The 21,805-nt window shown below is 44.0% G+C and overlaps 1 protein-coding gene across 2 annotated transcripts in view; it reads left to right on the forward strand.

Annotated features, from left to right (window-relative positions):
• Positions 1-665: 665 nt before the first annotated feature.
• Positions 666-21,805, forward strand: part of FHL1 (four and a half LIM domains 1) — a 56,563-nt gene continuing 35,423 nt past the window's right edge. Inside the window, exons 1-2 of one of the 2 annotated variants that reach the window (XM_055438158.2) lie at positions 666-791; positions 21,290-21,363. The gene's annotated coding sequence lies outside the window, so the exon portion shown is untranslated. Of the gene's footprint in view, positions 815-21,289; positions 21,364-21,805 lie in introns of both variants that reach the window. The other variant, XM_088834151.1, reaches the window with a different exon arrangement.

Below are 21,805 nucleotides of genomic sequence, written 5' to 3' on the forward strand. Positions count from 1 at the left end.
TGAGGGCTCAGTAAACCGAACGTTGAGTGAATGAATGAGTAGCCACGTGCCGCTCTGCCATCGGTGCTTTTCCGAATGATATAAAACCCTGTGTATGGTGGCTTTGGGCTCATGGTTGGGGATCCTTTCCGCTCCCTCCGGCCGATTACTAAGGGGAAGGGTCGCCGGTAAGTCTTCTGGCGTCCCTCGGAGCCACGGGGCTCCTGCAGTCTGGGGCCAAATCGCGGGGCGCCCCGGACCCCGGCCGCTCTGCAGGGGGTGCGCAGGTTAGCTGGGGCCCCGGGTGACGCCACCTTCGCTCGACTCCCTTTGTTGCTCCCACCTCCCCGGCGCCGGCCGAGGCTGCCTGCAGTGACTCGTGACTCCCCGCCGGCCTCGAGGGCGGCAGTGCGAGGGAGGGGGGGCCTCGGGCGCCCCCAGCCCGCCCTCCCCTCGGCCTCCCACGCCGGAGCCGGCCGGCCGGGGAAGCGCTCGCCCCCGCCTCCTCGCAGCCACCTTCCCGCGCGCCCGCGCCTGGCGGTCGGCGGGCCGCTCCCGAGGCAGGGGCACGTGGCCGCGCGTGGTGCGTGGCGCCCCCGGCCGGGCCGGCTCGGGCGCGCGCGCCCCGCCCCGCCCCCGGCCCGCCGCGCCCGCCCCCGCCCCCGCGCGCCCCTCCTCCCGCGCCCCTCCCGCGCCCTGCGTCCCCCGCCCGGCCGAGGGGGCTCAGTCCGCAGCCGCCGCCGCCGCGCCTCGGTGTCGGTGCTGGCAGCGGCCGCCGCCGAGACAGCGGCGCGGGCGAGCATCCGCAGGCAGTAAGCCCGCTTCCTCTCCGCGCGTGAGTGCGTGCGTGTGTGCCTCCCGCCCCGTGGGCCCGCGGCCCGGGGGAGCGGCTGCCCGCGGGCTGGCCCCCGGGCCGGGTGTCTGGGGCTTCGGGCCGCGGCCGCCCGGCCTGGGGTGGGGACTGCGGGCCAGCCGGCCGCGGGGTCCCCTCCCCTGCCATCCCGCCGGCGCGTGCCTCAGCCTCCCCTCGGCTTTCGGGCTCTGGTCGCCGGGGTGGCGGGCGGAGGGGACCGGGGGCGCCTGGGGGGGGCCGCGCGAGGGAGGAGGGGGCGCTCCCCGTTTTCCTCTGCGGGATGGTGGGCGGTGGGGCCCGAGGGTGCGGGGCCCGGGGATGGAGGGCAGTGGGGGTGGGGCGAGGGGGGCCCCTCTCGAGTCCCTCAACGAGGATAGCTAGCTGGGGTTACGGGGAGCGGGCAAAGATGAATGGGGGGTCCCCTCGGTTTTCTTGAGGTTGGCGACGATGGAGAGGGGGCACCTGCCTCGGTTCGCACAGCGAGGAGGGCGGGCGGGCGGGGCAAGGGAAGGAGCAGGGGTGAGGGGCCCCGGGTTGGTCGTCGAGGGTGCTGGGGGTGGCGTGCTGAGGGAACGGGGAGGACGCGGAGGGCCCGCCTGTGTCTTCTCTGAGGGGATGGCGCGGGGTGGGCTAATGGGGGTGGGGAGAGGGGGATTTCAGCTCCAGCGCGAAACCTAGAGAAGCTGGAGGACGGTTCTGCAACACGGGTTGAGTCTTAGAAGGTGGATTTTCAAAACTGCAGGGCGTGACCTTTCTGTCTTAAAAAGCGTGAAATCCCCACAAGGTGCCGTCTGTTCTAGGCTCAGGGAGAGAGGTTTCTGCTTTCGAAGTTTCTCTTTTCTCTTCCATTCGTTGCGGCCTCTTCGCAGGCATCCAGGACTAGGTAGAGATTTGGAAATCGGCAAGGGAAGACTTGGTGTGGTTTGTGTTCGGCGCTATATGATTTTCTGCGTTTGAGACTGTACGGGTTTCTCGGGTTTGATTGCCCCTTACAATACAAACCCTGTACCAGCGAGACCCCTTAGGAAAAGAAGAGAACAAGGTTTATTACGGGGATTCCAGGTTTGGTTTTTGAATTTCCTGAAGTGCGAGAGATAGGTCGTCGTTGTATTTTGCTTGGCTTTCAGAAGACGTAGAAATAGAATTAAACGTACGTCTTTGCTGGAAGTCCCTTATATTCATTTAAATTATTCCATTGGGATTGTCTGAGCCCCCTTTGATTTGAATTTGGAGTAGATCCAGTTTTCCTAATTGGAGCCATCATTTTGTAATTGCCTGTAATTCTTCCCCGGGTTATCAGATCTATGGCAAGCTTATAGAGCAGCAGGAATAATTTCTTTTCGTTATCTTGATTAAGACAGTTTTAATGTAAATTTTGTTGTTCCTTGGAAATGTGAACATTTGCGGAATAGCATGCATTTAAATTATGAGCCCCTTGGAATTTTGCGAAGCCTTTTCCTCCCCAGCTCATCTCCAGGAACACAACAGAACCCTCCCCATTCTTTACACTGAGGAAGCAAGGGCTTCTGGGATGGTTGCTTTGCTTTTGGAAACTCATGCTCATATTTGCTTAGGAAGAATACGTATTGAAAAGGCTCAGGCCTTTAATGTGGTGAGGCTATGTGTGCTTTCCCATTTTGGTTACATAAGGTTCCAATCTAGTCTTTACCTTTAGTCTTTAAAAATGCTTATTTAACATTTTTAAGAGCAAATATAATCTTTATATTTCCAGCAACAGGAAACTGGTCAGATATACCATGATTTGTGCAAGCCATCTACCAATAAGTATATAGTCTTAAGACTACCATACAGATTCTGCAACTATATCTGGTTTTTGAAATTCTGAGCTACCATTCCCATATTGAATTTTGGGAAAACGAAAACATTTTATTTTCAACCAAGTCTAGATTTTTGAGTGAAAGTTTAAAAAAATGGTGTAAAATTTAAATTGGTAAAATTAGCCTTATATGATGCCAGGAAATTGAAGCTAACTTAATGTGTCCACCTAATGGACCACTTAAACAAGATAATTTATTTGTGTACTGGAAATGATAAACTGGAAATATTTTAAGTGGAAATAGAGGTTTTGGTCTCAAAGGTGGACGAAAGTATATTTAAATGAGCACTATTGTTTGCTCCATTTCAAATGTTACTGTGATATCCAGTTCTATACACTGGCCAATGATCTAAAAATAATACATTAAAGGTGCAATTTAAATCTGATATTTTCTCATGTGAATAAAATGCTGGGAGTGGTGAAATTTTTAACAGAGAGAAGCATGTGATGGTGGTGGGCCCTAGATTTTCTCTAAACAAAAGGAGTAAGTGAAGTGTCTTTTACCCAGCTTTTTGAGAATGTGTTGTTTGCCCTGCAGGACTGGAGGAGGAGAGAAAAAAATAAACTTCAAAAATTAGCAAAAATATGGTCATATATCTTTCCAAATATTTTTTTACACTAACTTGGCTTAGTTGCGATATGCAGGCTCTTTCATTGCTGCAATCAGGCTTAGTTCTTCTGTGGCATGTGGGATCTTAGTTCCTGACTAGAGATCTAACCGTGTCCCCTGCATTGCAAGGCGGATTCCTAACTACTGGATGACCAGGGAAGTTTCGCTAAATATTCTTAAAATTTTTGTTTATATCCATTTGAAAAATAATTTGTAAATGAAGCCTACAAATTAATTTAAGACCTTGACTTTCACCTCTATAAAGTTTTGACATTAAAAAAAAAAAAAGCTGTTCACTGAAGGATGGCCGTTAACCTCCTGAGGCTGATCCAGCTCTGTTTTCCTGCTTCCCACCTCCGGCTTCCCCTCTTTCCCTCTTGTGCCAACTTTTATGACCTTGTGGGAGTTGGACAAATGTTCATGCTTGCTTGAACTCTAGGCCTTATCTATTTGGCTGCTATCCCCAACTTTTACCTACAAAATTTTTTTGGTTAGTTGAACTTTCCAGTTGTTTGGGTTTGGAGTAAAAGGGAGTAGACTATAATTATTTTCTCTTAAAAGATCTTTTCTTTCAGCTCCTGTTGGACAAGAGCAAAGAAAGGTTCTTTTTTTTTTTTTTAGTCAACAGAATACTTAATTAAGCAGACTATATGACCATTTATTTATTCAACCAACATTTGCTGAGTTACCGCCTCTGTTGGAGGCTCTGTGCTAGGTTCTCTGTGCTAGATGCACAGTGGATAAGAAATGGCTCCTGCTTTCTGGTGCAGTTATTAAAATGAAAAATAGACAGTGAATTCATTATGAATAATCGAGAGTTGTCCAGAGTCTTTTGGACTGGACAGTAAACGAGCTACAGCCGTGCAAACAGGGGAGCCATTTTTTCTGGGGTCGTCACTGCATAAATTCCATCTCACTTTTCCAATGAAGACATAGTCTGTCAGTTTGGGTAATATGATTTGTAAGTCATCTTAAGGTCAGTGGCCTTTTAAATTTTTTCTGTAATTAGGACATAGCCGATGTCTTGATTTTTAAAGTTAAACATTTTGTATGACTGTATAGAGTAGTGGGGCTTCCCAGGTGGTGCTAGTGGTAAAGAACCCACCTGCCAGGGCAGGAGACATATAATAGACATGGGTTTGATCACTGGATTGGGAAGATCTCCTGGAGGAGGGTCTGGCAACCCACTCCAGTATTCTTGCCTGGAGAATGCCATGGACAGAGGAGCCTGGTGGGCTGCAGTCCCTGCAGTCACAAAGAGTCGGACATGACAAAAGTGACTTGGCACGCACGTACAGAGTAGTGAAAACACAAACAGGCCAGCATTCTTTCTTGTGACTTAAAGCAGCTTCTGACAGCAAATTGGGCCAAGAAATGTATTTTTCTGTGGTCAGCTTTGAACTATGGGCACCAATGAGTGATGGCGGTGGAGGAGTAGATGAAACTGAATCAGAGTGTGAGTAGAACTTTGTCCTCCTGTGGGTCTGCCTCCCAAGTTTTTGAGAGTTCCCATCTGCGGGTAGTTCTAGACCAGTGATTTTGAACTGGGGCCCTTTTGCCCCCTAGGGGACATTGAACAATGTCTGGAAAGAGTTTTGGTGGCCACAGCTTTGGGTATGTCTAGTGGGTAGAGGTCAGGCAAGAGGCCTAAACATTCTATGATGTTGTGGGCAGCCCCTACAACAGAGAATCACCTGACCCCAACTGTGAATAATGCTGAGGTTGACGTAATTTCCTGTATGAAACGCAGTGAAACGTAATTTTAGGAGAGAACACTAACAGTGTCTTGATGTGAATAAGGAGTTGGTTGAGCTTACTTTACTAGTCTTAAGAGTGACTAGTTCCTGAACATCAACCCAAGTAATTAAGACCAATAAAAGCTATCATTTATGGTCCTTAACCATGTGCCAGGCCCCTGTATACACTGTAAAGTCACTTCAGTTTTTAAATGAAGAACCAGGCTCAGAGAGGTAATTTGCCCTCATTCTCACAGCTGGTCACGGTTAGACAGACACACCAAAATTCAGATTGTCTGCTACTCCTCAGAAGTTCATGGTTTTGAGCACAACATCATACTGTCTTCCTTGTGGTGTGCTGCATTCAAAATCTTACTTAAAATCAAAATTTCAATATGCCCTATATAACATTGAGTTTGCTGAAGAGTGATTAGAACTATGAATGTTAAATTTGATCATATAGAAGTAGGGGGAGAAAGAGAACTGACATTACTTGAAGGCCTACTATAACTCTAGAAAATATGTGAGGGACATCCTTGGTGGTCCAGCAGTTGAGAATCTGCCTTGTAGTGCAGGGGATGCAGGTTCAATCCCTGGTTGGGGAACTAAGATCCCATATGCCGCGAGGCAATAAGCCCTCATGCCACAGTGAATATCCCGTGTGATGCAACTAAGACCTGAGGTAGCCAAATAATTAAAGTTTTTTAAAAGAAAATATGAATTGAGTTTATACCCATTATGTAATTTGATCCTGACAGCAACCGTGCAAAGTGACTATGATGCACGGATGAAGTTGGTTAAGTACCTTGTCTAAGATTACACAACTACTAAGCGGCAGAGTTGGGATTTGAACTTCAGTCCTATGACTAAGCCATTGTCCCTTGCTGCGTTCTCTGAAGCTTGGGTTGCTGAAGGGGGTGAGGCAGGGAGCCTACTGCAGAGAGGTGAGTGAGTAGTCCTAGGTAAAAAGTCCTTTCAGAGGTAACGTGTTGTAGAAATGGATTACATCCAGGTGGAGAGTGGAGAGGTGAACTACTGTGCCGTCCTCAACTGAGAAGAATGCAGTTCAATATGAAGTTTGTTCTAGAGTTCTACCCAAACCGAAACTGCAGTTGTCATTTTGGAGAACTTGGTAGTCTGTCTACCGTGAAATTCTTAAGCACTGTTTTTATAATGGTGAAACTAGAAGTTACCTAATTGCATGTATATCCTTTCCACGGCTTACCTTCTGCCTTTTTTGCACTGTTGTTTGGAACTTAACAATGACAGCATTTAGTTTTGTAGTCTTTGTACACAATTCAAACATTTGTTTTTGCTGTGGACATTGTTTTTACAATAAATGTCATCAAATTCATACTTGTGTTTTCCATATGGGGGTGTGTGTTTTGTTTTGACAGCTAAATATTTATTTTAACTTTAGATGTGTTTTAGAGCATAAAAAGAGGCAAAATAAAAACCAGCCCAATAGCAACCATATTTTGTCCGGCAAGCTTTTTTGTGTGTGTGGGTAGAAGTACCTCATGTTTCATTTCGTTTACTTTAAAGGAATTTTAACCATGATTCTCAAAGGCCAGGATGCTGGGTCAAAAAGAGACAAAGATTATCTAGATAAAATGTACGTTTTGATTTCCACGTAAAACTGTGACCCATAGATTCTGATTATAATAATAATGTCCTGATTCTGACTATAGCAGTCAGCCACTTGAGTAATCAACCACTGTATGTAGACATGCTTTGTGATGCTGCCTGATTTTGTTACACCTTCCCCCAGGATTTTAGAGTGGACTTGAGAAATTTGGTAAAACTTGCAAGAACACATTAATCATTTTGGAAATCTATTTTTAAAGTAAGAACGGCACTTTTTCATTGTGGGGAAACTCAGAAAATACAGACAAGCCTAAAGAAAAAACTCACAGTTATAATCCACCACCCCAAAATTAGTGATAGTGTTTTGAATTTCTTTTTTAAATGCAGTGATTTTTTTTAATGGTGGGCCCAAGTCTGTTGCAGAATCTCCTGTTTATAAGTGTAGTCTTAGGTTTTTTAAAAATTTTACCAAAAAATCTGAAATACTGTTGCATCTCTAGATAGAAGTCGTGGTCATGAAGAGTGAAATGGGAAAGATCATGTGGCCTCCTCCTGTAAGCTCCTTAAAATACCTCCTCCTCCAACTTGAGTAGGAGAATTTCAGCTAAAGGGCTGTCAGGATCCACCTCCCTTTGTTTTACAGATGAGAAAACTGAGGCTCAAAGAGGCCAAGCGCAGGATCCAAGGTTGTATGATGTGTTAATGTCAGAGTTCCAATTTGAAGTTTTAGGTCCTCCATATGTAGGTAAGTTTTAATTTCCTAATTAATAACTCTTCAAAGCCAGAACCTTCTGTTGACCTGTCTCGCAAAAGAACAAGTTATTATGGTGAAAGTATGTTATAGTATAGTATAGTACTGTAAAGGATACCAAAAAGGCCATGATTTTCTAATTTCAGAAAATGATCAAAACAGTTGTTTACAGGAGTTTATCATGTTATTGCTTTATTGAAATTGAACATTAGTGGTGGGAAACCTCTTTTGAGCAGCTAGCCTTTAATTTCTTTTGGCCTTGGAGGTAAGGACAGGTCCCAAAGCTTATGGAATATGCCTAGAATCACAGAAATGCAGCAGCAACTTTATAAGAGTCTTTACACATACTAGCCTGGAAGGCACCAATTGGTGCCATCGCTGCGTGAAAGTTTCCTTTGCCTTTATAAAATGGGATGTCTTAAAATTGTGGGAAAGAAATTTTAAAGATGTATTTGCTTCCAAACTTAGGAAGTTCAGTTGCAGCAAATGCACATGCGCGTGCGCCCACATGTGCAAACGTTGTTTTAAATCTAGCACCGTTAAAAAAAATAAATTCCTCAACTTTCCTCCGTTTCTTTCTTGGCCGTCTTTGTCCTCTCTGTAGCTGTGTGGGTCACTCTCTTCATATCTCCTTTGCCTGAATGTCTATTTTACTCTCAGGGTGACTTTTCTTCTTTTTTGGGGGGTCCAGTGGACTCTGCCCACTTGCCTGGGCTCCAGGCTCCTGGAGTCCCCATCAAGTTCCTCTGCCACTTTGTCTTCCTCTTCCCTCGTTTGCCAGTATTACAGTTAACCCACCCTGGACCAGGTCTGTTTTTCAGCCTAGGAGAGGCAGGGAAGCTGCTCTCCAGAGCAGGTGTGTGGTGAGATCCGGTGTTGCTTGATACAGAAATGTCACTGCTAGAACAGAATTCAACAAAGTACATCCGGTGATTACATAGACTGCGTACACATGTAAACCTTTAACACAAAATCATCCCTTCTCTGTGGCCAGGGGCCCAGCAAATGCTAAAGCTCCGTGGAATAATGATTATGGATACTCCCTGCCAAGGGCTTACTATTTGAACAAATGAGAAAATTGTACCCTTGCCTCGGGGTGTGTTCTGAAGTAGTTTTTGCTCCTGTTCCTCATTATTGCCTGCTAATGAGTATGTATATTGTCAGTGAGCTGTATTTCTTCTCTGAAAATGGGTTTTCCTCTGTATTTAAACCAAGGAGATTTGCTTGCATTTTATTTTGGGAGTACTCTAGATGTAAAATGCACAGATAAAAGATACATGTCTACTGGCTTTGTAAGTGCAATGAAACCTAGAAAAAGAAAAGAGCTATCAAAATAAGTTGTGGTTGCCAGCATTCTACTTTCTGTAGGTTTTATTTACCCACCTAAAAACTGGTTCTCACATATGTTCAGGACATATTCTGTAGTAGACATTCTAATCACAAGAACTCTCAAAATCCACAAAATTCCAAATATGCTTTTCAGTACTAAAGACATGATAGCTGTCAATGTAGACATTTTATTGTCCAGGTTGTTTTGATAAGGATGGTACAAAAGTTAATTTCTATACTCAACAAGTTTTGTTATTCATTTTCAGTTTTAGAGTACGGATAAGGTTGCTTGGCATCTGTCAGATTAAAAATGTGTGATTTATTAGGAAGACATTTCACTTCTTTTTTTGCAGCACATTCTTCCCTTGCCCCAGTCTCCAGGCCACTGCTGATCTGCTTTTGTGTAAAAGCTGCTTTCTAACTTAGATTTGAAAAGTTTGTGGATCTTTCTTGATCCAAAGACCAGATATAAATCTAAAACACTGTTTTCTTCTCTGTATTTGGGAGAAAATAATATTACAGGGAGATTCCAGGTTTGACCTTCTAGAATCTTTTCTTGATTGCTTAAAGATGTGTGCTTAAGAATTTTGTCTGTGAATAAACTACAGCCTCCTTATTAAATAGTCTCACTGCATACTTGGATTGAAGGGAGATAGAAACCAAGAGAGAAACAATTCTAATAAAATGGAAAAGTGGTCTATGTTCTGAAATAGGCAGTGACATGTCAGATCCCTCAAGGATAGGACACATAATGTGATTTGAATCTTGCTTCATACTTATTCATAGATTAAGACTGGAAGCAATGAGAACAAATGTTTTACATCTGTAGAGCTATACCTCCAGCTAGTGTGTGTATCAATATATAATCATTATTCAGGAATAACCCTATCCCCTGAGCCTTCTGCAAGATTTGACATGGTTTCAGAGGGAATTTAAAGTGGATGGAAGGTATACCATCTTTACACACTAGTGCAAAGCCAGCTTTTCACATGCTGACTGTTGCTCTCCCATTGATATATTCAGTTGAACGAACGATTAGGCAGTTGAAGAGCTATAGTAGAGATAGGGGCTTCTCAGGTGGCGCTAGTGGTAAAGAAACTGCCTGCCAATGTGGGAGACATAAGAGACGCTGGTTCAATCCCTGGGTCGGAAAGATCTGGAGGAGGAAATGGCAACCCATTCCAGTATTCTTGCCTGGAGAATCCCCACGGACAGAGGAACTTGGTGGGCTACAGTCCGTGGGGTGCAAAGAGTCAGACACGACTGAAGCAACTGAACACACACACACACACAGTATTGAGATGCAGTTTCTCCCTTCCTCACTCCCTCCCTCAAAATAATCCATGTCACCGTAATTTGTGCCTAACAAGCTTTCCTTTCCATTGCTGTTGCTCTGTCCTGCATCTAGTCTCTATCTGACGCTCCTGATTTCAACTGTTTCTGCCCTTCTTTGCTTTTCTTTCCCAGGTTTCTTCTTTCTCCTCTTTTCTGTCTGCTGATACTACTTCTGTTACGCTGCTCTGCTTTCTCATGACAAAACTGTTTTTATAAACATCTCCAGACCAAGTCATCAGCAGACTAATTCCAACATGTCAGATGTCATCTTGGAGATTATTTTTCTTTTTGTTTCATGGTCCAATAATTCAAACTCCTTTTAAGTTTGGGTCCATGCTGGTGGTTTGAGAGTTGTGAAGGGTTGGTTTTCAGATAAAGTTGAATGTGTGGGTCTGTTATAGACAGTTGTTGAAACCATGATTCGCTGAAAAGGAATGAGTGATGTACATTACAGTGTTCCTACAAAACTTGCTTTCACAAAGCTAAAGCAATTAAAATGCTCTTGTGGTAAGGAGATTTATTGTTCCTCAAAAGGTACTGGAAAGATCTTGCTTTTTTTACTGGGCATGACTTGCAGCTTGTTGCATCTTAGTTCCCTGTCCTGGGATCAAACCTGGGCCCTCGGCAGTTAAAGTGTGGGAGTCTTAACCACTGGACTGCCAGGGCATTCCTGGAAAGGGTTGTTGTTTTTTTTTAATCCTTCAACATTAGTCAAAATCAATAGAATGCACAGCACACAGCGAGTGAACCCTAATGTGAACTATTAAGGTTATTTAATAGTTATCAATGGTGGTTCAACAACTATAAAAAATATATTACAGTAATACAGGGCATCTAAAATAGAGGAAAGTGGGAAGGGGTCTTATGAAGGTATGTGGGAACCACCTTCTGTTCAATTCTGTAACTCTAAAACTGCTTTTAAAATGTATATAGGTGTATAACACTGTCACTTTGCTGTATAGCAGAAATTGGCACTACATTGTAAATCAACTATACTACAATTTTCAAAATTATTGCCAAAAAATAAAGCTGCTTTAATAAATCTATTATTTTCACTTGAGATTCAGAAATATAATGAATATATCAGGCGCTTTTTATTATTAACTTGTTGATAAAAGCACAGTGTTTGTTTTTGAGTATAGTAAGGTAAAAGTTGGACATGACTGAGTCTGAGCATAGTATAACATAAGAGAAGTGCTTTTCATGAGTGCTGTAAGTTGAGCCATGCTGTGCTGTGCACAGTCCCTCAGTCGCATCCGAGTCTTTATGACCCCCAGAAGGTTCCTCTGTCCATGGATTTCCCAGGCAAGTATACTGGAGTGGGTTGCCATTTCCTTCTCCAGGGGATTTTCCTGACTCATGGGTCGAACCCAGGCCTCCTGCAGGCGGATTCTTTACCACAGAGCCATGTGGAAAGCCCTTAACTTACCCCATGGGCTCCCTGAATAGTGATAGTGTGAGCTCCTGGGAGAGCTGCCCAGTGCTGCTCACCACTGTCAGGTTGTACAAGAGTTACTGGGCAGGTCAGTGTGAGCACTGGGTTGGAACTTTCTCTATCTGTGGTCACTGAGGCTTCGTGTCATCTCTGTTGTGGAGTGGAGCCCCAGGCTTGACAAATTGCCTGCCCTACAACTCAAAGAGCCCCTTTTTGACCCTTGCACTTGTGATGTCACCAGCAACAGTGACAATCGGTGAGCCCATGTCAACTCTTGGAGCCAATATCCAGGGCAGAGTTTGATTGCTTTGGACCAAAGGTTATTGCTTGGTTCGTAGTAGCATAAATTTGACACCAGAACCTCCAGGCAGTTACTCAGCTTGGCCAACACGATAGTAAACCTATGTGAAAAGATGAGGTCTTTTAAGGTCTTATTGTCAATGATTTCTATATTACTGGAACTGAGTGAATATTATGAGCGTCTTCAAGTATGTTGTGCTTTCTTGAGTTGGCTGTGTAAACAGACCATTCTGTGTAGGCATGGGTGGGTGAGGATCAGGCCTGAGAGGGACATTGAGGCTGAGGGAGATAAGGAAACATTGCGATGGTATTAAAGTCATTGGAAGAGAAAAAATTGGCAAAGCATTAGGAATTAACATCAGTCAGTTCAGTTCAGTTCTGTCGCTCAGTCGTGTCCGACTCTCTGCGACCCCATGAATCACAGCACGCCAGGCCTCCCTGTCCATCACCAACTCCCGGAGTTCACCCAAACTTATGTCCACAGAGTCGGTGATGCCATCCAGCCATCTCATTCTCGGTCGTCCCCTTCTCCTCCCGCCCCCAACCTTTCCCAGCATCAGAGTCTTTTCCAGTGAGTCAATTCGTCGCATGAGATGGCCAAAGTATTGGAGTTTCAGCTTTAGCATCAGTCCTTCCAGTGAACACCCAGGATGGATCTCCCTTAGAATGGACTGGTTGGATCTCCTTGCGGTCCAAGGGAATTAACATAAATGAGGGCAATCACTCAAGGAATCAAGGAATGGCTATCTTGGGGATGTGATCGTTCATGGAATGTGTCCATCAGCTCTGTGATTAGACCCAGGGTCAAAAACTTCATACGGTTTTTACTAATGAAGAGGGAGTTGGTTATCAAGTTCACCTGTTTAATGTATTAAATTTCATTGTATATTGGAAGAATTTTTTAATGTATGGATCTGTTATATATACTTATTATTATGCCTGTTATTAGGAAAGCTTTCACATCTTTTTTCTTGATTTCAACGCTTGACTGGTTGACTGTACATGTGGTCCTACCTCTGTTGGAAGCAGCAGATTTTAATGGGAAGGGGAAAGAAGGGACAGAGAGAATCTCTCAATGGAGTCACAATCCTTGATGGAGGCTGGGGATTCCAGTTTGGCTGCCAAGATCACGGGTTACTGTGGGCCAGTGGTGACCCGAATGGTGGCACAATCACCCTCACGAGTGACACCAACTTCTGCAAGCTGACTGGATTGTACGTGCAATTCCTGTCCATTGTAGAGGCAGTTGTAGAGGCAGCATAAGTAGCGGTCTGACCAGTGCATCCTATGTTCACCCCACAGGGGTACACAGGCTTGGTCAGTCAAGAGGCCTGGCACAGTCTCGCTCCCCCAGCCAGGCTGCTGGGATAGCTGGAAGGCCTGTGGAGATGCTGTGATGGTGGCAGGCAGGGCGGGTGCGGCAGGGTCTGCCCTGCTTACCCCTCTGCTGCTGCTGCCCTTTGTCTCCTCTTGGTCTCCCTCCCCTCTGTCTCCTGCTTACCCTGGATTTTTCTGTTAAGGTGCAAGGAAAATTCAAAACAAGTTGGGGCCCCTTGGCAGAGGCTGTCAAGCCCCCAGAGCGGTGTACTTTAGACTTCCCCCACTGCTGGGCTGTTACAGCTGCATGGGTCTGGTATGTATCAGATGGAACTTGGGTTACTTGTGAAAGTTTCTGATGTACAACCTGAAAGCTGGTTTGTGTCACCTCATAAGCTTATTGTTCCTTCCTCTTTTAAAACCCCTACAGTTTTCCTTTTGTTGCTGTTGTTTAGTTATGTCTGACTCTTTACCATCCCATGGACTGTAGCCTGCCAGGCTCCTCTGTTCATAGGGTGTTCCAGGCAAGAATACTGGAGTGGGTTGCCATTTCCTTCTGCGGGGGATCTTCCCGACCAGGGATCACACCCGCTTCGCCTGTGTCTCCTGCATGGGCAGGCAGATTCTTTACTGCTGAACCATCTGGGAAGCCGAGATTTTCCTTTCTGTGTGTGTTACTGTCCCTATAGCACTCCCTGGCTGTGTGCATGCCAACGTGAAGGATTTACTGTGCAGCTAATTGATTGGAGCAGGGCTGCCCAGTTGTCAGAGCTTCAGGAAACAGTTCATAGGGTACAAAAGCCAGCTTCTAGAGTAAGAGTCTGAACACTTCCTCAAATGAAATCATCAGCTGTTTATTGACTGTTTATTCTGTATGCAAGGCACTTTGCTAGATGCAGTGGAGACTATTAAAAACAAAAGGGATCTCTTCAAGCAAGGAATACCCATCCTAATTGGAGAAGCTGTTAGAGACACATTAAGGATGTGGTGGAAAGACCACTGAACTGAGGGGGAAGAGGAAGGAGTCGGGAGTATTGAGTGCTAGCCCAAGTTCTACCAGTAACCATCTGATCCCTTGGGCAAAGTACTTCCCTCTCGGGGTCTCAGTTTATAAAAGGAATTGGACTGGATAATCTCTGCTGCTGCTGCTGCTAAGTCACTTCAGTCGTGTCCGACTCTGTGCGACCCCATAGACGGCAGCCCACCAGGCTCCCCCATCCCTGGGATTCTCCAGGCAAGAACACTGACATTCTATATAGATTGGTTCAAAAGCAAAAGGGTTAAAAAGTTAAACAACAGTACAGGGTGGTAATAGAAGGATTCCAGGAGATAGTACCTTCTCTTTTGCCAAATGAAATATGCATATGAGTTACTATTATGTGTATTTGGTACATATATTTATACTATATAATTGTACTGATTACACAACTATTTTCCCTAGTGGCTCAGATGGTCAAGCATCTGCCTACAATGCGGGAGACCCAGGTTCAATCCCTGGGTCGGGAAGATCTCCTGGAGAAGGAAATGGCAACCCACTCCAGTACTCTTGCCTGGAAAATCCCATGGATGGAGAAGCCTGGTAGGCTACGGTCCATGGGGTTGCAAAGAGTCAGACACGACTGAGCTACTTCACTTTCACTTTCAGACAACTATAGACTAGCATTTAGCAAAGTGGTGTCCTTGGACCAGCAGCATCAGCATTACCCGGGAGCTTGTTGAAAATGCAGATTCATGGGCCCCATTTCAGACCCACTGAAGAAGCACTGGGGATGCAGCTCAACACTTTGTGTTTCAGTAACCCCTCCCCCAGGAGACTGGGACGGTTGTTCTTAAACTTGGCTGCACATTAGATTCATCTGGGGGAACAAGGGGGCCACTCAGACGTTACTAGTTGCTTTGGCTTCCCAGGCGCAGCCAATTTGAGAATCTCACTGATTTAGGGAAGGTGACATGAATGAAAGCACCTCTTACTCTGCAGTGGTAGCAAAGCTCAGAGGCATGGAGTCAGCCAAAGCCGAAGTTGAGTGTGGTGAGATGGGGAAAATAGATTTGAATATGACTGGGAGGCCTTAGGTTTCATGCTAGAAATTTGGCGTTTAGATTGAAGGACAGGGAAGTTTGGAGGAACAGGAGTGATCCATTCAAGGTGGTACATTTGAATGGTTATTCTAGCAGCTCTATGAAGACAGGAGTGCATCCATATTAGGAAGCCTGGTGAAGTAAGCAGTCTAGGTCTGAAGTAATCATGAACCAAATTCGGATTGTAGAGATGTGATTATAAGGAAGAAAAGGTATGAAAGCTCTTTGTAGGACAAATGGCTAGGATTCAGTGATGGCTCTGTGGGGAGAAGGCTGCATTAGAACTAAGCCTTTGACTCAGGAATTTCTCTCGTGTTCTGGGATAACCCGGACCCTGCAGAGGCAGCTATCAGAATTGTCACGTTTTATGCATCTGTACTCATCCTTTGTCCCTCATTGCTTTGATTTTGGAGTTCTAATTGGGTAGGTATCCCCCAGTGAGTTATAGAAAAACACAAATTATAGTCACCCAGAAAGCTTCCCATGGTTATCATGGCGGGGCAGGAGGGGGGAATCCTGTTTCTCTTGACAAAAGAATGCTTGGAGTTGTGGGAATGTCGTAAACTTGGCAGTGACTACTTGAAGTCTGTCAGTCAGTTAAGTGAATTTTTATTCTATCATTTGTTTTATTTGGGAACTGTTGTATAGGCATTGAAAGGACATCAATCTTCATATTTTTAAAACAAAAATACCGTTGAACATTAGGGCAAAGGACAGGATCTCAAGATTTTACCTTTTAACTTTAGCAAATATTTGCTGCTCCATTTTTCTTGCTGGATTTCACCATTTGTTGTTGTTCTTTTTTGGTGGTGGTGGTGGTGCTGATGGGTTTTTTTGCATTGTTCCTACTTGTTCCTCATGCCTCGTAATTTTAGTTTATTCTGTTATCGATGACTTTTGTGTTTCTAAGTATTCTCAATGTTTTATTTGTTTTTCTACTTTTCTTTAGTCTTATAAAGCTCATTAGCCAGCAGTTATGTAAAAGCATATGAGGAAAATAGTGTGTTTTTTTAACCTTTGACCCCCTCTTCACCCATTTCCCCAACCCCTGCCTCTGGCAACCACTAATCTGTTCTTTGTATGTATGAGCTTTTTTTCTTTCTTTCTATTTTTTAGTTTATTTAATTGGAGGCTAATTACTTTATTGTATTGGATTCATGTCAATGTATATATGAGCTTTTAAAAAATTATTTTTTAGATTGTGTATATGATAAATCATACAATATTTGTCTTTCTCTGTCTAATGTCACTTACATTATGCCCCAGAGGCCCATCCGTGTTGTTGGAAGTGGCGAGATTTCCTTCTTCCTCCGTCTCAGTAGCCTTCCATTGTATATACATGTACTACCTCTTCTTTATCCATTAATCTGTTGATGGGTAAGAGGGTTGTTTCCATATCCTGGCTATTGTAAGTAGTGCTGCAATGAGTGGGGGTGCAGATGATCTTTGGGCTTTTCTTTGGATAAATACCAAGAAATAGAATTGCTAGATTATAGGGTAGTTCTATTTTTAATTTTTAGAGGAACCTTCATACTGTTTTCTGTAGTGGCTGCACCAATTTACATTCCCACCAACAGTGTAAGAATGTTCCTTGTTTTCTACATCCTTGCCAACACTTGTTATTTGTAGTGTTTAGATAATAGCCATTCTGTGGGTGTGAGGTGATTTTGTGGTTTTGGTTCACATTTCCCTGATGTTGAACCAGGGAGATTCGTAATGTTGAAGCATCGTTTCATGTACCTGTTGGCCATGTGTTTGTGTTCTTTGGGAAAATGTCTGTTCACTTCCACTGCCCATTTGTTAATTGGATTATTTATTTTGCCATTGAGTTGTATGAGTTCTTTGTATATTTTGGATACTAGTTCCTTATCAGATATATGATTTGCAAATATTTTTCTCTCATTCCATAGGTTGCCTTTTCACTTTGTTGATCATTTTCTTTGCTGCACAGACGCTTTTTTATTTTATGTAGTCCCACTTGATTATTTTTGCTTTTGTTGCAAATTTTAGTATGCCAATTAAAAAGGAATGAATATATGTTTATTTCTTATCCACCCTTTGTGACCAAAAATTCTGTAAATTTGCATCCAGGAATGGCCTGTCAAAAGAGCTCCTTAGTGCCTATTTGAGGCCTGGTGGACACACTGCTTACCTTTCCTCCTTTTATTAGTATACAGGTTGTGCCATGTCTGGAAGGAAAGACCTTTTATTACTAGTTGGAAATCAGTACAAGCAAATTGGGTATTTAAAAAGGTTCCATATATTCCAATGCAATATTTTTAAGTGGCGTACTACTCTAACTTTGGAAAAGTTGTGCATAAAAGTCTAAGGATGAATCTAGAGGGATCACAACTTAAAATGGGTAGCATATCTAATAGATCTCTTTTAAGAATAGAACCTCTCTTTTGCCAGGTTGAATAAAGAAAAACCTTTCTCTTTCCAATTTCTGAAGAATATTATATCATATAAAGTAAATGTAGAGACTTGTGTGGAACAGATAATCTTCCAGACATAGAGTATATTATACTCAATCTAAGGACACAAAATTGGATTTTATTTTATTTCTATAACATAATATCCTTTTGGTTTTTGTTTCTGTATTAAGTTAATGTGTTAGTAAAGATTTGATTATGATGTTGTAGATCTTGATTATGTTGAAATTACTAAAATGAGGCATCTTTTATCTTAACTGTTTATTTATACCAATAAATAATTTTACTGGGTAAGAGCCGCTTTATCAGTTCTTCTGCTAAAGGAAAGAAGCCAGTAGCCATCTCATTTGTATTTCTTATTGCATATAATGGTAACATTTCAAATGTGTTTTAGATGTGCATATGCTGATGTCTTGACAACCATAACAGTGTAATTAAGCATTTGAATCAAAGCAGGATAAATAAGTCTAAGCTGCTGCCTGGTACCATCACAAGCGTACCTAATTAAGGTATTTGGGGCTCACTGCTCTTTGGTTTCTAAGGTAGGAGAGAATATTCGGAAGTATATGATTAAGGAATAGTTACCATGACAATTGCATTCTGAGAATTTAGAGGAGACAATGATTCTGTGGCGCTCATCCATTTTGACTGATTCAACTGGTCTTTAGGTTCATTCAGACAGCTGCTGTTTCTGGATCTTATGTTTCCATATAATTCACTCAGTTGATTGGTGATCTGGGGATCATTTAGGCTTGGCTGTCCATAGTGATAGGATCGTCAGTGTCTGTGACCAAAATACCCTTGTTAAACCTGAAGGAGAATGATTGTGTATGTTGAATGTCACTAGAATGTAGCTTCTGGCTTCTGGAATAACATAAATAGTTTGTCTAACTTCACTTATTAATTCTGTCAGGGTGGGATAAGATTAACGTGATTTATTTGAAAGCATGACTGACCCTAAAGTGTTTGGGTTTTATTTTGGATTACTTTGCTGTCATCACATTTTACCCAGTGTGTTTGGCCGCTGTCCTGTTTTTACTCTTTGACTTGCACAATATCATCAACACAATTTGTGTTATGTCTGGTCACGGCCACAGTGGCACACTGCAGATTGGAAAGTATACACAACACTATCGCCATGAGTGCCTTTATCCCCCCAACCCCAACTAAATGTTCAGTGGGACGCACTCGCCCTGACAATAAAGTGAAATGGAGATACAGACGCTGTTAAAATCTTGCTGTATGTTTTTATCTTTCTTTGTGGGGTAGTTCTTGATGGTGAAACCATGAACTCTGCAAGCCAAGACTCCTCTGGCAGGGGACCAAGTTGGACCCCGGTGCGGAGAGTTCTGTCTGCTCAGCCTTTGGGCGTTTCTTTCTACTGCCCTCTGGAGGGTGTCAGGGAACATAACACTCAAGGACTCAAGGAGAGCTGGTGACTTGGTGTGGTTACTAGAAAACAAGTTCTCTGGCCTCCCCTGGCCCCACAAGGCTCCTCGAGCTTGTAGAGGTAGGGAGCAGACAGAGAGAAGGCAGGGAAAGTACTGGCAATGTTGGGATCTTAGGGAGGAAGCTATTCTGGTTGTTTAGAGAATGGGATTCCTTCCAATAGAGCCCACTACATATCGAATCTATCTCGAGGAAAAATTGGTTCCAACAAGGTGAGTAAAATGGACTAGTATCATAAGGCTAGACTGTGATGGATTCAGATTCAAAGTTTAGGTTGGGTTGGATCTAAGTAGGGGTATACTTGGGGCCAACTGTCTGTGGCAGCATATGAAATTATTATCTGAGTTTGATAACATTTCACTCTCTGCCTGCTGTAATCATCGTGATAATTATATATCTGATGTTCACTGAGTGCCTTGTATGAGTGAGGCCCTGGTTAAGTGCTTTACATGCCCTGCCATCTTGCCAGCGCTCAGTCTCTCTGTGAGGTCACTTACCATTATGAGTTCCCAGAGGTTGCACAGCTGATATGAGGCGGGGCCAGCACATGAACCCAGGCAGTCTGACTCCGGCGCCCTTGCTGTGAACAGCTGTGCCATGCTGCATTCTTCCCGCAGCTGCATACAAGGGTGTGGCACCTTTTAGAAACAGTGAGTTCCATACGATTGGGGTGCGGGTGGTGGGAGATGAGGCTGAGCCAAGCCTTTTGTACATACATACCATGCTAAGTCCTGGGAGGTAGAAAAGAAATCAGGGATTCCTGTCCCTGTCACCAAGAAACTTAAAGTCCTGTAAGACAAATGAGATAGAAAATGGAACCAATGAGACATTGTTCATATGATAAGTAAGTAAGTAAGCGAAGTCGCTCAGTTGTGTCCAGCTCTTAGAACAAGAAAATATTGTCACTCCTTAAGTGTAGGTGGGAAGGGGACTAGAAGGCATTTCTTTGGAGTCAGTCAATTTAAGCATTCACTTTTGAAAGTTAACAAATTTCCCTTTAGATCTGGGGCTTTAGATCTGTCAGACAAGACCCCTGTCCCTATCGTCAGCAGACTTGTCCATACTGAATTTGAAAAAGTTGTCTTCAACAGTTGTCATTAAGGTCTCTAAATAGATGAACCCATTAGCCTATTGAAGTAACTGGATTTATTTTCCCATTCATTAACATTGAGAAGAAAATCTCTAACCACTGCTTGTTTGATGATCGGCTTGGAACAGGTTGGTTGTGGCGGGGGAAGTTTTGAGCCTGGTTATAATCCTTGGTTTTTGTTTGCCTTATTTCATTCAATGGATGCTTCATGAGTGCCTCCTGTGTGCCAGGTACTGTTCTAGGTGTGGGAATGGAGGAGTGAACAGAACAGGTGGGCCTGGGTTTGGGGGGGGAAGGGCCTTCTCTCAGAGAGCTGTTTTTTCCTTCAAATTCTTTCCCTCATGTACATTTCACAGTTGATTAAAAGAGCCTTTGGTGTGAGTTTCAGGATTTCACATGTTGGGGAAGATACAGTGATCGCATTTAGCCCCAGCTAGTCCTTTCTGAATAATGGGGTGCGGGTAAGGTGGTGATGTCAGCACTGCCTGTGGGGAGGCCTGGAGAGTGCGGAGAGGGCAGCGTGTCAGAGTGTACCATCTTTGTGTCAATGGAAAAGCACAGGGCACACCTGTTTCCTAGTCAGGCAGAACCATCCATGCGGGGATGAGCCTGCCCATCAGCCTGCTGCCTAATCCTGTTGTTGATTGGAGATAACTTCAGTGGTCACAAAGCACCTCATCTCCATGGCAACACCTCTAACTATTCCTCTGGTGCCTTGTGCTGGATCTGAGCTCTCCTGTGGCAAAATATGCTAGAGATGTTAAAAGGGGGAGGGGGACTCAACTAATAAATCTAATCTAAATGACTGAGTCATTTGTTTTGATTACCCGGGTGATTGCCAAATGTTAATTTAAAACTGAAATAGGCCATGAGCTCACTCTGCTAACAATGCTGAGTGTTTGAGCTAATACAGCTTGATAATGAGGGGGCCAGATCCATTGCCGGTGCGAATGTTATATGATAAACAGACATTTGGGGAAATATGCAGAATATCTTGGCAGTTTTCCTTAACTTTAAGAGTTGTAAATACAGAGAAGAAAGTGTTACCATGAGCCATTTCAAAGGAAGTTGGCTTTTGGATCTTGAGGATTTTTTTTTTTTTAAGAAACTTCTAGTTTTTCTCCTGAAAAGTTAACTTGACCTCTTGCTTCTCATTTTTTCCTAACTTAGGCACATCAGAGGTGATTGTTAGCAGTGTCCCGCCCTCGCCAAATACATCCCGTTCTGCACACATCCACTGTGAGGTAAGTTTTCCCAATTGCCACACATTATTACACCAGTCTCCACCTTCTGGTGTGTGGCGTTCGCGTCAACACTGTCCAGAGATCTTTATCTGTGTGGTAGATTTTAAGTGCGTTTGTTTTAATTGAGCTGACCAATGTCACTGCTTACCCTAGATGCGAGGTCTCTGGGGATTGCCTTTTCAAGGGTGAAAACATCTCATTTGCTTTTAATTTGGGGGCATGAGAAGTGAATGTGCCAAGCACAGCAGAGTGGTTAGAAGTTCGGCCTGAGGCTACAGATCTGCCTCTGGCACCCTTTGGACGGTAGGGAACAGGAAAGCTGCGTGGAGCAGCTCCTGGGCTGCCCAGTCAGCTGTCAGGACTCTTCAGGCCTGGGGTGAGCCAAGCCGAGGTGTGGGGCAGCCGCTCGCAGTCTGCCAATTTGGAGCATTTCCGTGGGGTC

This window comes from Moschus berezovskii, chromosome X (assembly GCF_049115385.1).
Source record: "Moschus berezovskii isolate FMDL1 chromosome X, NW_MosBer_1.0, whole genome shotgun sequence".
NCBI classification, from domain to species: Eukaryota; Metazoa; Chordata; class Mammalia; order Artiodactyla; family Moschidae; genus Moschus; species Moschus berezovskii.